The sequence below is a fragment of the Miniopterus natalensis genome, chromosome 8, assembly GCF_054644295.1.
Source record: "Miniopterus natalensis isolate mMinNat1 chromosome 8, mMinNat1.hap1, whole genome shotgun sequence".
Classification (NCBI taxonomy): domain Eukaryota; kingdom Metazoa; phylum Chordata; class Mammalia; order Chiroptera; family Miniopteridae; genus Miniopterus; species Miniopterus natalensis.
In genome coordinates, this window is record NC_142088.1 from 57,936,101 (window position 1) to 57,953,017 (window position 16,917).

The window sequence follows — 16,917 nt, forward strand, 5'->3', positions numbered from 1 at the left end:
ATAATAGATTAATATAATAAACTTGAGCTACCATTCCAAGTTCACAATGTAAGCATTTTATCAGTTACGCTTTAAACAAACAAACAAATAAACACTTAGAAAACATTATAGGTGAAGTTAAATACCATCGCTCCCCGCCCCGCCCCCCCCATTTCCCTTTGTTGTCCCACTCCCCTCCTTCCCACCCTAAAGGCATTCAGGCTGTGTTTCATATGTTTATTCCTTACATATGTATATGTAAGCAATACTTAGTATTGTTATATGTTTTGAAATTTTACATAAATATTACTATACATTTATATCATTCGGCAACTTGCTTTATAAAATTCAACACTTTTGAGAGTTCTCTCTATTGAGATATAACAATCTATCTCTGTTGCAGATATATTGATCCAATTCACTAATATTTAACATGCGAATAGCATTTTATTACATGATTATACAACATTTATCTACTAGTATATCAATCATATTAATATTTGGTTGGGGTCTGCACATTTTCAACTTCACAGGTATTGCCAAATTGCTCTCTGAAGTAGTTGCACTGATTTCAATTTTTTTCTATGTATAAATGTGTCTTTTTGTTTTAAACATTGAGCCACTATCACTTTGTCCTGAGTATTTTATTATGGCATTAAATATTTTTCCAAAGTATGGCTTTTAAATGCTGGATAGAATTTTCTTGGATAACTGTATATAACTTATTTAATTACATAGATTTTTCTCCTAAATTCTCACAATTACAAATAAAGCTGAGGTAAATATTCCTGTACACAAATCTATGGCCATTTTGATAATTCACTTAGAATTATTGTTAAAATAGAATTGCATAACTTTAGGGCCCTTCATGAATTTCTCAAAGATCCAGGAGGGTAGTTTTAGAAAAGCACTCAAACTTTTGACAACCACACATCCCCTCTTCTGTTAAATATTAAAATCTATTCTTTGTGCCTCTGAGGTTCTGATAACTTACCTTCTATATAAACCCATCATTTAACATAAAAAGCTACATATCTACAACATTTTCCCTTCACCTCTCCTATACATTCCATTATGACCCACCTTGTTTATATGGCTTAGTTTAAGCCCAATAGACACAGGTTAAAACAGAAAAGATATTGTGATATGAAAGGTACCTCCATCTCACTAATATTCTGGATAAAGCATAGATCATATACTTATGACATAATTTAAATTTATTTCACAAACAGTTTTTGTAGTAATAATAATGAAATTCAAAAAGTGGTGTGTGTGTGTTCTAAGGAGAATATACTGTACCTCACAATTCTACCAAGGTTTTCATTATTTTGCTTCCTTTTGATATGCAAATTAGTCTATGAGAATTGGCTTTTGGTGACTTGAATTTTAGTGACTTGATTTCTTTACTGGCTTTTTCTAACCACGAAGAATTCTAACTAGATGTCACCTCTTTACAGAAACTATTCTATAAGCCCTAGGTACTCTCTCCCACTTTGTTAATTCACTGACTCCTCTCGATATTTTCTTATCCTTTGTTTGTTTATTGACTATCTCTCCCCACAGGGATGTAAAACTCCTTCAAGGGCAGGAATCTTATCTCCAGGATGTCTTATATTCCCAGGTCCCGGTGTATACCTGGCCTATAGCAGGCGCTTAAACACTTCCTGAAGACGATGCTTATTCTAATTAGTCAACATAATTTTATACTCTGATTTAGACCATGTAGGCTAATAAAGTTTTAACAATAGGTGTCTAAAATGAAAGAGAGGTTTTTAAAAAAAGCCAACAGAAGCCAATAAGTATGCATTCCGACAAAATATGCAAAGAATTTTTCGCTCTAGATTTGTCCCTAATGATCTCATAATTTGAGTGTAGAAAAAGTATGATAGAACTTCTAAGAAAATTAATATGCTAACTTTATGCATCAGAGTTTTAAAATTAAGTGGACTATATGTCACTTTAATTGAATTAATACTGGAAGCACTAAAATAAATAAATGCAACAATATAAAAATTAAACATGATGTTAATTAGTGCAATAGACCTTTTCTCAGTGCTGACATTCTTGTAAACCTAAGAATAAACTCGCTGTGCAGTGTGGATGTAAATTTTAAGTTATACCCAAAACACCGTGAAGACTACATATCAGAGAATATGACATCATTAAAATAAGTCAGCAGATATTCTTCATAAATCTTTCTGAATAACATCAAACATAATAAATTCTTTTGAATAATGTCACACAAACTTAATGGTAAAATAATGACTTGATTTTTGAATCATGATATGAGTAAATTCTATTAAAATGTTTATAATAACATCACACATTGATCTTGTGCTCAGTGGCGTTACTTGGATACACAGTAGGAGAGAATGAACACCCAATGAACTTGATTTATCAAGGTGAGACTATGTAAATCAGGTAAAACACCAACATTTAATATGTCACAAATCTAAATCATTATACTTTTTAATACTATGATTATAAACTTGGCTTATGAAATATTTAGAGTCAAATAAGAAGTCCACTCCATCTCTACATTTACAAGAGTGAACACTTCGTGTTCTCCAATTGAGAACAAGCAGCACATAAAACCTACCTCTATACTTAAATGCCAAAACAACATGTCCACACAACAGATATGATTGCATTAAAGAAATAACATCAGCATTAACATTTTGGACAGCAATGTCTGAGTGGCTACAATATAATTACCATTTGATTGGGTAATAAATGTATATACTCATAATCTTTCCATCATTATTCGTTAAATGATGCTCATTACAATAATCCCAAATGACATTTCCCCTTTTCAATTACCTTTCACCCACATATCAATTATTCAAACAGCTCCTGCATAGCATTCAGCCAGGCCCCTCCATCCAGCCTTCCCATCTGTTTCACCTTTCACCTATTTAGTCAAGCTATGCATTTTTACTTATGAGAACACTTATCTTGCAGTTAGATCTTCTTTCATTTTTAAAAAACCTTCCAATAGATCAGTCTCATTTTCACTCTGGTTGTTACTTCCATGTGGTTCTTATCTTCGCTGTGCAGCCACCTCTTCCAAAACACACCTCTCAGATAATATCCTTTATAAGAGACCCAATCTCTGCCAGACCCTCCTTACTCACTCCAAACTACCCCCGGCACATTTATGTTGTTTGATACAGTTGTATCAGGACACCTTAAGCACATCTTTCCTGTCCTGATCACCAGACCTCTCTAGTTCCAGATGCCCTTGTCCTTTCAGTGCAGAAGAGTGTAAAAGTGCTTGAGGGATTGCGCTCATGTAGGAAGGCTACGTTGTTTCGCAAACTCTGAAGGCTAGGGAGTTCAGGAAGCCAGAGAGTCAAGGTCACAAGGATGCTGGCCTACGCTCATCTATGGTCAGGAGGATTATTTATACCAGGCCATTACTTGCTACCAAAGTTCAGCAACTTACACATTCTAATCACACAAAAGCCTTCAGAGAGTTAAATGCTGAGTGTAGTAGACTGCACTGGAGACAAATATTTTGTAGCTCCTTCCACCAGGATGTGGGATTTATTACTTTACACCTTGAATCTGGGCTGGCCTTGTGATTTGCTTTGACCAGTGGAATAGGATGGACATGATACAATGCAAGTTGAGACTAAACCTCAAAAGGCCTTGCACAAAAGGCCTTCCACTCCTGGTTCTTGCAATGCCACTGTCACATGAACAATGTGAGCTAGTCACCTTGAGGACCACATACCAGGTGGAGAGAGAAATCAAACTGGCCCAGCCAGTCCAGCTGAGGCCCAAGACATGTATGTGAGCCCAGCCAACACCATGTGGAACAGGGATAAGTTGGCCCAGCTGAGCCCAGCTTAGACTGCCAACCCACAGAATCAAATATCCAAAAACTATACTGGAAACAGACTGAAAGTCTAAAATAGGGTTTTATTTAAATGAATTACAGTACTGAGAAGCTATGTAGCTCTACCCTTTATTAGCTTGTGACCCTGGGCAAGTTTTAAAATTTCTTTCCTTATAAAATGGAGATTATAGCCTTATAGAATTGTTCTTGGGAAACAATAAAAGTCTTAAATCAGTGCCTTGCACATCATAAATATCCACACTGTTGTTATTTATACATAGCTATTAAAATCATGTTATAGAAAATGGTAATAGCACTAGGAAAGGTCCATGATATTGTCACCTGAAAAAAAATACTACAAAGTTGCATGTATAATTATGAATCTTCATTGACAAAAATGCTGCTATACATGTAGATACAGGAATAGAACAGCGCTGTCCTCCCAGCAGTTGTCTCTAGGTAGTAAGAACATGCATGGTTTTTATTTTTTTCATTGCTTTTCTGTAGTTTCAAAATTTTCCACAATAAAAATGTATTGGCTCTATAATTGGAAAAAATATTATTTCCAAAAAATTCAATGTTACATCTATAAACAAGCTAATTAATATCTTCCTGGTGCTTAAGAGCACTATGGAAGCTTTTTATTAGAAACAGGTACAAGTTTTGCACCTAGTGTTACGCTATTACTGCTCTTTCTGTTTTAGCCAAGTAGAGAAAAAAATACAGAGTGTCGGAAAGTATATCCATTAACCTGGATAACCTAAATACTAGAAAGAAAAATTAAGGCTATCCCTTTGGTTGGCTCTGAAATGCCTCAGGGTCACTCAGCTTTTCTGCTTAGACTATCATCTCCCATCATGAACCCCTGGTTCTTCACTAAACCAGCACCTATCTGTCTGCTTAAATGTCACTTCCTCAGCGAGGCCTTCCGGGTTGCCCTAATCATTACTTGGCTTTCAGAATCTAAACTGCGTTCCCCCATATAATATCCAGTAATTCACATATATTACTACATATAACTGAGCTTTCTCTTTGCCCTTGCCATGCTACATGACTGCAAAGAAAAATGACTGACACAGTTAACTTCAAGTTAAAGCTTCCCCTTGTGCCTTAAAATATATAAGGAAGTGGAAAGTGAGGGTCTCTATGTATGTGCAGAAAATGCTTACTATTCACTTTACCTTCTTAAAAGCTAAAAAGTGAACAATCACCAGCTCCCAAATACATATCCTTAAAAAAACATTTAGAGAAGTGTTTTAAAGTACAGTAATACAACAGAACATCTATAAACTAATTGATAAAATTTTAAGTCTGAGGGAAAATAGCTTATACCTTATTTCTGTATTTTAGCCACCAGCATGACTTGCTGTCATAGGGAATATTTAGAAGAAATACTTGCCTGCATTTACATAATCTATTTAACAGTACACTACGCAAGCTTAAGGGGTACTTTTCACATCTTATTCACGCATTACTGGTATTTTGGCTATTCAAGGTGCAGGTCAATATACACAGGTTAAACCACTGCTGAAAAATGATGTGCATTATTATAGTTTTTCCTCCAAAACTGTACTAAGAATGAAACAATTATGAATTATGCTCATTATGAATTCTACTCTTACTATAAAAAATGTTTAGCATTTCTTAATTCACCTGGCAGTGGATGTCAGATTCCTACTTGGAATAATCAGTTCTGTATAAAGGTAACAGTATATCTGCTCCCTCACCTAGGAACTTTGAAAATCAGGTTACTCGTAAAGTGAAAATAGGAAGACTCCTTTGCCACTGAAGAAACCTACCCAAAGATATTGTCTCTAAATGTGTATAAATACTTAAGTTCAACCAGCGTGTCCAGCAAACACAATCAAATGTGAAAGATAACTAAAAACTAATAAACTGAGAAGGTTTCTCAAGAAGCAAGAGGAGGAAGATCATTTCTGTGTGGATTCTAGAAAGGTGAGCCCAAAGTCTAAAATCTCTGAGCCCCATGAAATAAATGATCTTTGACTGTGTTTATGTAGCTTACCCATCAGTAACAATATGAGTAAGTAGTACACCTGTAGATGTTCTTTTAGCATTTAGTTAATGCTAAAAGGAGACTCCATTTAGCATTAACTGCTCACTGGAATGCTGGGAGTAGCAGAGGAAATGGAGCATGTGCAAAGTACTCAGGTTGGAGAGGAAAAGAGTTTCAATATCACAAAACCAGGCATAGTATATGTTAGAGCACGCTGAAAAAAAGCACAACCTGTAGAAAATAAAGTCTTCAGTTTAACAAACAGGTTAAGCAAAATATAGGACCAAGTTACAAACAGGAGGGCTCTGGGCCAAATCCCATCTGCAGAAGTGTTTGGCTTGTACACAGTTCGAGAATAATAGTAATAATAATAAGAAGAAGAACAAATTAATTGAAAATATTTAAATTTTAAAAATTTCACATGAAAATCTGCATTTCCTGCTTTACCTGATAAACTGGACAATGTGGTATCACTAGGTCAGCATTCCTGCCTTGCAACAATTATCTGGACCAGAGCAGTGGCTGCTCCTTCAGAAAGCACTTGGCTCTCCAGTTCACTGCAGTGGCTTCCTGCTTCATTCCCACCAGACTGGCCTCTGTAGGCACTTGGGTTTCCAATCTCTGGAACAGAAAGGACCTGGAGATAAGGCTTCAAAGAGTCACTTTAGCCCTTGAAAAGGGGTACAACTTTTTTTTTTCAGTGACCACTTAACCTGCACTTCATAGTTTCTTCACAAGGGCAGAGGGTGAATTAGTGATCATCATGCATTATCAGTATGTGTAGGAGCACCGGTAAGCCAGCTAAAACCACAAGCACACAGCTAACTTTCTCAGGGAAACTGCATTACCCCGAGACTGGGATGATTCTTGAACTAGAGGAGGGAGAGGGGACCGAAGATTGTTGTCCAACTTCAGTCCTCGATCTTTCCTTCTTTCTTAGCACCATCATCATCAACACTACGTTACCATTGACTTAGGAACTCATCGTGGGATCAAACAATTACAGAGCCAAATTGTACATTACCATTATTAAGAGTTAGAAAATGACATTGTTTTATTTTATGACTTTTAAAATTGTTTTCTTTTAGGAAATAAGAATTTTTTTTTTTTATAAGGGCTTTCAAAAGTGTACTTGAGACCTTGTCACCCCTCACTCATTTTCTCCTAGCCATCAGGGAGGCACTGACAAAGCATTCCTCAGCCTGGGTTAAATAATCCTTGGGACGGGCTAAGTCATTTTGTTGTTTCCAAGGCTACTGAACAACCTTTTGATTATTTGGTGGATTTCATAGGTGTTTTGATATTATTAAGTTAGTGACTTGGATACCGCGTATACGTATTTCACTCAATGAAAACAAACAAAAAAACAAACAGATCACCTGGCTTATGAATTAATTTCTTGTAGATAGAGATGGTAGAGATAGTCTGTATGAGGCAAAAGAAGCCTGTATCATGATAGTCTGAGTCATCCTGGAGAGCAATGGCAAAATCAATGTTTTCAATTGGAAGAGTACGGACCACACCCTCTCCTTTTGAGGTCTTTCCTGATAACCGGCCCACGTTCTCTTTCCCTTTTTGATTTTCGGCCACAGGAGGACAGGGGCATGAGTAGGATGTGGTGCAGCATGTGCTCGAGCATCGCTGTTCCTCAGAGAGCCGCCAGGAGACACAAAGGAGCAACTAAGGGAGGTGGGGCCAAGGTTAAATAACTATGTTTCTATAATCCTGATATACTAAAGGTACTCCAGGCATTATATTTAATGTTTCAAGCATTTATTGAGCAACTATATGTGAGGCACTGAATGCGCAGTAGGGACCCAAACATAAAGAGAAGCTCCCATCTCAAGGAGCGTACTGCCTGGAGGTGGAAGGTGGGAAGTTGGGCAGTCAGGTGAATGGATAAATACAACATTAAACGATTCTGGTTATAAAGGGGCTAAATATGGAGTGCTAAATGAGCACAAAAAAAGAGCTAGTTTAGATTTCAGGGATCAGAGAAAAGGGGGACGCTTAGGGGGTCAGGATACATCTAAGGATGCACAGAGGTTAGAAAGGCAAAGAAAGGTGAATAAGAGACCTGAAACTTCACCGAATCCATGCAAATGATCTAAATTCCAAAAGATTAATATTGAAGATTTTACATTTCTGTCTGGTAATGACAATTCCAATATAGTACTCATTTTTAGCTAGTAAGCACGCATAAAGGGCTCATTTTATCAGAACTTTTAACCTTGAAATGTGATGTCATGAAGCATTAATGAATATTTTCCACAGAAAGATCAGTATGCCGGCCTACTGCCTGAAACAGGATGATGACCTGACATCTGGATAAACAAATACTGCTTTCTAGAAGAAATATTATCAAAAACCAATGATTCAGTCCAGCCAGTGTGGCTTAGTGGTTGAACACTGACCCATGAGCCTGGAGGTCACAGTTCAATTCCTGGTCAAGGCATATGCCTGGGTTTCGGGCTCAATCCCCCATAAGGGGTGTTTAGGAGGCAGCTGATGGATGATTCTTCTTATCATTGATGTTTCTATCTCTCTCTCCCTTTCCCTTCCTCTCTCTGAAATCAATAAAAACATTATATAATAAAAAAAAATGATTTCACTTCAATAAGAAAGTAATATTAGAAGTGAGTTCTTTGGAAGCAGAAACTAAAAGGAGCAAGGTACGGATGAGGGAGTCTTAGCCCACAGAGCAATTCAAAACTGTTTGGAAGTATATCCTTTAATAAAAGAAGTCGATAGTGATGAAAATAAGATGACTATTGTGCTAAAGTTATTTTAGCCAAATATATAAGTAATATTAGCTGACATTTATGTTACCATCTTCTGGAAACTGCCCTGAGCACTTTATACATTCATTAGTTCATTTAATCCCTGTTGCAACTGTATAAATACTGCTTTTTTTTTGTTTTGTTTTCTAGAGTTGAGGAAACTGAGGCAAGAGAAATTAAGTAGCTTTACCTTCTCTTTTCCTCTCTGATAATTTATATGTCCCTTTTCTACTTTATTTTTTTCCTCCTTAGTATTCATTACATATTTTAATGTTTATTATTGTCTGTCTTCTCTCACAAAAATGTAAGCTCCGTGAGTACGTGGATTCATTAATTATCATAGATTTAAAAAAATCTATTTTTTGCTTTGGGTTCAATAGCTCCTGAAGACTAGCTTTGTATCACAAGTTTTTTTATTTCTAATAGCACAAAGTACAGAACCTTACACATGCTGCAGCGAAAACTACCTGTTGAGTGACTGACGGGCACAACAGTAAGCAAGCGGGTATGAGCCCTGGCCACGCTCAGCGCTTCAGCACAAAACATCAGTGCCCTCCAAGAGCTCAGCACGCAGGACCAGAAGCAGGTAGGAGCGCGAGGAGCACCTCGGGTGCAAAATAAGCCCGCACATTTCATTATTTCCATTCTCCAACTGTCTTGTGATGGGCAGCAACGTTTACTCACCGCTCCTCCTAAGATACCCTAGTATCTTGCGGCATTCAACTTTCTTGGAAATGCCGGAGCCACTCACAAGGCTGCGCCTATGCATTGCTGTTCCCTGGGCTTCGAAAGAATCCCTCCCGCTTTCTGAAAGCACCGTCCCTCCGCTCTTTCACTAAGCTCCAGGGTCAGCTCCTCCATGAAGCTCCCTCCAGCCTCCTGCTTAGTTACCTGCCCAGTCTTCCCTCATTCCACAGGGCTGTTTACATGAGGTAACAGCAGCGACCAAACTCGCTCCCAGGTTCGTGGCATGCAAACAGAGTGTTTCAGTTGAATTATTTATTTTTCTCACCTTTCAAAATACTGAAGAACTTTTTTTATTCCCCTAACATACAACCATAAATAGAAAAGTTCTTATTAATAATATATTAAAAACATCTAGTGATACATAAGGCTAATTGCAGGTGTGTAGTCAACCAAAATTAAGTGGAGGCTGAATAGAACCACTCTTCTTATTTTATTTTCAGCAGAATTTCTAGATTCAGACAACATATCCAGTGCCTACAAGAGGCCTGGCACACAGAAAATTACTTGTTGAGTAAATAAATGAATGATGCATACAAACCATGTCATTAAAGGCTAAGTGGCATGGCATAAACTAAATGTACTATAGGAACTCAGAAATGAGGTAACAAATAATAGAACAGTGAACTAAGCATTGGGAAGTTTGGCAACTGTAATTTTTTAGCTGTATAACTTTGAGCAAGACACTTAAACTGAGCTTTAATTTTTCAATTTGTGTAATTAATGGATTGGATCAGATCAGTGGTTTTCAAATTATTTTAGTTGTAGATCTCTTGTCTAATAAACTCTAAATGGAACCTCCATTACGAAAAACAGAAAAAGAGATTTGTTAGTAATAATTCATTGTATAAGACCAAATTATAATGTTTCTTATCAAAATACATAAAAAAAAATAATAAGCTATTGACTAATAAAAAGTTTGAAATCAAGGGACATGCGTAACAGCTGCAATTTTAAATCATCATCAAATTCATTTCTGTGCTCTGTTCTGGCTTTATAGTATCGAAACAATTCTCAATATTAGAAAAGCTATTGCAAATGGCAACTTTTTAAAAATAGCTAATTTGGTTTTGGCAAGATTAAGATTTCTGCAATTAAAATAGTTCAGAAGCTTGAAGGAGGAATGCAGAAAATCGTGTTTTCAAATTGAATGATTATATCTAATTATTACTCATGTTTCTGGTCATGAATACAAAATATGGGCAAGAAGTAACCCAAACTTAAATAAAGCAAGAAAACTTTCTTTCATGTAATTTTATCACATTCACTTGCCACTGCAAAACTGTGAAGGAGTGGTAAGGACACATGGCAAGAAACTACTCAGACGTTTTGCTTGTATTCATTCAATGGAGCACACGTATGCTGTAGCTGTGTTCTGGGCATTATTTCACTTGGATATATAAAAATGGACTCAAGTTTTTTAAAAACCCAGCTAAAAATGTAAAAATAAAAATGCATACTCCAAAAAAGTTCAAATATCTACATAAAAATTGATAGCAAAGTTTTAGTCAGTCATCCATAAAAATAAAAGCTTGCAGCAAAGTTTATTTTTGTTTCATAATATGTTTATATGTTACCATGTGGTATAAAACATTTGAGTGTGCATGTTATTTTTATTACAGTGTTAAAACACTTAATATATTTTTAAAATTTAGATTTGTGTCCAACATTTGGAAAACTCTGAAGATGGATGTTCTTCTGGTCCTTTTGATTCTATCATTTCTACATAAGCTAGAAAAGCAAGAAAGACTTTATAAAGATGACTTCAATTTTCTGCAACTCAGTCTTAAACCAGTTACTGAGATAAGACACCTATGGGCTAGAGAAGAGTCTATCAGATTGAAGTGGAGAACCTGTGTTAGGGAGTTTCATGAATAGAGTTTTAAAAAACATGTCAATCTTCCTAGTAAAGGGTGAATCTCTATGCACATAAGCTAAAAACAGCTTTGGTATCATAGATTCATGACATTTTTAACATAAGCATTGCTGGTCTACAGGTATCTTAACTTATAAATGCAATTGCATTTCAATGTAGTAATTTTCTGAAAATGACACCTGCCAGAAACAGAGTAGCTTTTCAGTGATTTTGCCTTTATTTACTTGAAGAACGTAGTCTGATTTGAACTACAGAGGACACTCTCTTAACTGACCTCCACTTAAACAAATCACTGAATTAATGAAAACAGTATTTCCATTTGAAATCAGATGAATGCTTATCTCTGCTCTTAAGGCTTAAGTTGTATGCTTTCCAATATCAGTTGCACTTTTTATCAGAGCTATCTGAGCCAATAGCAGTTGCTGGTATAATTTAGGAATTTAATAATATATTTTATAAACTGATAAAATATAAATAGAACAGAAGAATGACTCTTTCCATAAAAATTAAGTTGAAAGTTTAGCTTTTAACACCAGCCTCATAAAAAATGAGGTTGAATAAAATGGGGAAGAGGAGACTCTTGGGGGGGAAACCCTAAAAGTCTTGAAAAATTCTGCATTCAGACCACCTTGCAAGTGTCTTTGAGTTCTTGTTCCTCTCCAAAGTTAAAAAAACCCAAAGAAATATTTGATGTTACATGATTGGTGTAAAGACAACGTTGTTCTCCAATAAGTAAACTCATAATTAGAGAAAGGCTTTGATCTAAAGAGTTTGTTGACAGAGTATAACTTTATATATTGTAAGTTAAAGCTAAATGTTTAACTATAAGTATTTTTTGTGATTCTCTTCTTTAATAAATCTTTTTAGTTAATGAACCAACTAGAGGTTCAGATTGTGTTAGATAAGAGGCCTTCTCTATTGCTGTTGCAAAATTAATACCTATTTGTTTGTGACTGAGAGTCTGAATTTCACATTGAAATAATAAAATTGTTTGGGATCTAAGGTCTATTGTCATTTTACTATCTTTTTACTATCTTATTATTTTTAAAAAACATTGATAAAGAAATTATTATATAATTATTGAATAAAAAATCTTTAGTGAGAAATAAAAACTCTGAAAACAGATATACTTAATCATATCCTAAAAATAATTTACACAAAAAATGACAGAATTCCAATGAGAAACTGATCAATCTATAGTCAACATACATTTCTTAGAAAATGATAAGCAGGCAAGAAATTAATAACAATATACAAGATCAGAACTATACAATTAACATGCTCAAGCTAATGGAAATACACATAGAACTACGTACATTATAAGAATTGTAGATATATATTTTTTAAAAGCATGTATGAGATTGAAAAAATTAACTTAGTATGAGGATTAACAGCATGGTTTTCAGATCCAGGCTCCTGGGATTAAAATTGCAGCTCTACTATTTGCTGTGTGACTGAGGTCAAGCTACATCTCTGTCCCTCAGTTTCCTCATCTGCACAATGAAGATAATAATAGTATCTACCACACAGTGTTGATAAAATTGAATAAATAAAGATGGGTAAAGAACTTAGTCCCTGGCCTATGGAAAGGACTATATAAATATTTGGTAAATAATAATAAGTGGCCATAAAAGAAATCTCAATGATTCCAAACAACTGAAATCACAGAATGTGTCACCTGATCAAATTCCTATAAATATATAATGTCATAAGAAATTACATCAGCAAACATCCTGTGTTTGCAAATTTAAAAATAGTCAGTCATACAGAGGCGGTGTTGAAAGCCAATGTGATGTCAGTGATCATGAATTTATGGCATAATCTAAAATGTAACTTTATTCTCTAGAACATGACTTATCAGACAAGAGAGCAGTATGGATAGAGTTGAACCTTTAGCTTATTGAGCATAAGAATGGCAAAATTAAAAACAAAATAGATCACCTGATATTTGCAATTTACTATTAAACTTCTAAAAATATACATAAATACACACACTGAGGGGGCAGAGAAAATGTTAAAGTAAATGTGGAGAAATGTTAACAATTGCTGAATGTGAGTAAAGAGAATTCTTTGTATTATTGTAACTTCTCTAGGTTTGAATTAATTTCAAACTAAAAAGTTTTCAAAATGTAAGAAAAACACAAACAAAAAATATATCAGGATCAGGATTTTGGAGATGGGTGCACAAAAGACAGAAGGGCAGTCGAGTCTGAGATATGGAAACTGTTGTTGAAGTTATGGAAAATAGTATGTAAGCTAGAATAAAGGTCTATATGAAGTTCAGAAACATGCAGTACAGGTTTAAGGGCAGAAGGGCAGGAACTGTGGGCATATAAAAGGCAAGAGAAATAGTCTGACCTGAAGGAGTTAAGATATTGGGGAGACAAAACATAGACCCAGGAAAATTATAAGGCTACAGTAATTGAATACTCAAATAAAGGAGAAAGAAAAATTCTGATTCAGATCAGGAAAAGTTAATATAATGGGCTATTCTACTTTTGAATCTCTTCCCTACGTGGTCTAACTCCCTCAGCCTCACACATGGGTTGGATAACTCAAGCTTAAAGTAAATATTTTTTTAAAGGTAGGGCAAAAGAAACTGAGAAAAGTGAATCCATCTTGCTGAATGGAGAGGGACTCAATCTGGGGTGGGACAGGTAGAAAAGGGTAAAACCTTCTGCAGAACTTGACAGAAATCAAGTGTTTACTCGGAAACAGAATTGTCTTGAATATTTAGCAAGACAAATAACTCTCATATAAGGTATAAAGAATAGAAATAAAGAGATAAAACTGTCAGTACTTGAAGTCAATGTGATCTTTTAGCTCAAAACCCAACTGAAAAATTATTAGAACTAATGACAAAAGTAGTTAGAGGGCAGCTGTGCATAATACCAACAAACAAAATAAGAGAAAATTGTCCCATCCAATATAAATTATGTTAAAAAATGTATTATTGGTGCAAGAATAGGCAAGTAATATATATAACAAGAAGAGAGTGGCCACAAATAAAAGCCATAGATATGCAAATTTAATTAATGATAGAGGTGGCATTTTAAATTGGTAGGAAAAGGAAGGTCAATTCAATAAATGGTGTTGGGACAACTGGATACCCTTTTGAAAAAAAAAGAGCTACTTCTATAACTCATATAATTCACAGAAATGCATTCCAGATGATTCAAGAGTTAAATCACACCCCAAAACTAAACAAATGCAATTTAAAAAATGCATTAAGAAAATGTAAAAGAATATATTTATTTGTGGCATATTTATGAAGGCCTTCTAAAGGAGATACAAAAAACAAATGCCATAATGAAAAGGACTGGTAAATTTTACTGTATCAAAATTTATAACTTCTGTTCAGCAAAAGAGACACCAAAAAACTTAAAAGACAATTGATAGCCTAGGGAAAACATTTGCAATATATATAACAAAGTATTAATATCTGGAATGTATAAAGAACTTCTAAAAATCAGTAAGAAAAAGATAAAGAGCCCTAAAGAAAAATAGACAGTGAAATATGGATAAGCTGAGAAGAGGAAATGCAAAAGGATAGTAAGCATAAGAGAGTAATCAGAAAATGAGAAAATAAAACAATAAAGAAGTATTGCTTTTCATTCATAAGTGTATAAACATTTTTAAAAGATTGCTAATATCGAGTTTTGTCAAGAGCATGGGTAAATAACCAGTGTCATAAACTACTGGTAGAAGGATGAATTGTTACCTCCCTTTAGGAGGTACTGTAGCAGAATCTACAGTAGATACAGAAGATGAGTTCCCCACCTTCATCATGCCTGGAGAAATAATCAAGTATGTACACAAAGAATCATGCAACATGATATTCACAGAAGCCCTGATCATTAGAATGAAAACTACAAAACAATGTAAATGCCCAATAATTAGGGAATAAGTAAATAACTTGTAAAACCATCATACTACGGAGGATAGTACACTTAAAAGAGGCAATTGTATGGTTATATGAAAAGATTTCTAGTACATACTGTCAAGTGAAGAAGAATAAGTTGAAGACTGTGTCCTAAGTGTGAAAACATGTAAGTGATATTTAAATATCATTCATAAGGTTATAGTACTTTTGGAATCTATAGACAGTGAAATTGGGCTCCCTTTTACATAAAATACCATGAATTTCCAGCCTTTTCCTCTTTAAGTGGACTTAGTAAAAGTAATCTTTGTATCTTAATCTTCAGAGACTAAAATTACATGTTAATTCAAACATACGTGTACTGAGTACCTATTATATATTTAGGTGCTCAAAAACAAGTAATACATGGAATGTTCCCTCAAAACCCATGCAGTAACTTTTGGAAACCACTTGGGAGCTTCACTTAAGTGGCATGAAATGATCAAGTTATTAGAAAGAAGAAGATTATATTTATTTTTGGCAATCTACACAAGCTGACTATCTAAAGGCCTGACTTAGGCATGATTTTTAACACATAACATAGAGGTGTCCAATTACTTCAATTAAATACTGTGTTTCTATGCTCATTAACATAGATTTTAATATTTTATAACAAAAAAGGCTAGAATACTACATATAAACCTTTATAGAAGTATTTGAATTTGTGTCTTTATTTTAATTATGTGAATGTCCTTAGAATTCTTCAGCTTCTAATTCCTTTTTCCTTGATGACTTAAAATGCTTAAAAAATGTTTTTTTGTATCAAGAATGAAAATATAATTGATCTTGATATGAACATTGATCACATCAATGTGTTACATTTGAGTTTCCAGAATACTCAGCATGGCAGGAGTTCTTCGGAATCTGGAATAACTTGGAGGTTAAAACCTAAAGTTGGCTTAGGAGGCTTTAGGAACATTAGGAGATGAGAGAGTGAAAGCAATTTTATCTGTGTGCAAATCAATCTAATGTTAATGAAAAAATTGCCATGGCAACCTGATACAGAAGCAAAGGTGCTGAATGAAAAGATAAAACTGTTTTAGTTCTAACTATAGGCGACATTTGAAGACTTTACTCTTTATGCAGCCTTTTGTTTCTAACTATCAATTGGGGTATGTTTTAATGTTTTTATTTTTATAATTTTCAAGATGGATACTGATGATTCAGATCAACCAATCATTTAATAAGCCAGTCTCCACTGACCTACAGAGTCAAAGTCTCTGAAACAGGTTACATAACTTCTAAGAGCATATATTGACTCTGCTCATGGTTAGGCAATATTACTAGCTACTGATTTATTCTTTTTGTCAGAAAGACATCCAAATTAGAACCAGAAAACAGATGTTGACATAAAAGTCATCTATTAAACACAGCAGGCAACTGCAAAATGTAACTACGAATTTTTACATTAAAAACATGAGAAAAAAATAAAAGGAACTTACCAAATTTATAAGAAAATAATCCTGAAACCCTCAAATAAATTTTAAATTTAGATTATGAGGTCATTTCTTACTAGTAATAAACAATGAATAAATCCAAACATGTGACTGCAATGATAATTCTAATGTTTTAAGCAGGAACATTTCACTAGACAACTGCAGTGATAATTTTATATTTTCAGCATGAACCCTTCAACTCACAGTATCATTTTGAAAAAAATAAAGCCAGGATATTATAATACAAGTGCTGTGATTTAACAGTATTATGCGATTAATGCTGAATGATAAATAGATAAAACCCATACTATTTTGTATTTTCAAC

General features: G+C 34.6%; 1 protein-coding gene across 3 annotated transcripts in view; it reads right to left on the minus strand.

The window, feature by feature from the left end:
- MBD5 (methyl-CpG binding domain protein 5) overlaps positions 1 to 16,917 on the minus strand; it is a 321,328-nt gene that overhangs the window by 54,996 nt on the left and 249,415 nt on the right. For 2 of the 3 annotated variants that reach the window (XM_087819864.1, XM_087819862.1), the window contains exon 5: positions 6,285 to 6,458. The exons of the other annotated variant lie outside the window; for it this stretch is intronic. The gene's annotated coding sequence lies outside the window, so the exon portion shown is untranslated. The remainder of the gene's footprint in view (positions 1 to 6,284; positions 6,459 to 16,917) is intronic. 3 annotated transcript variants of the gene reach the window in all.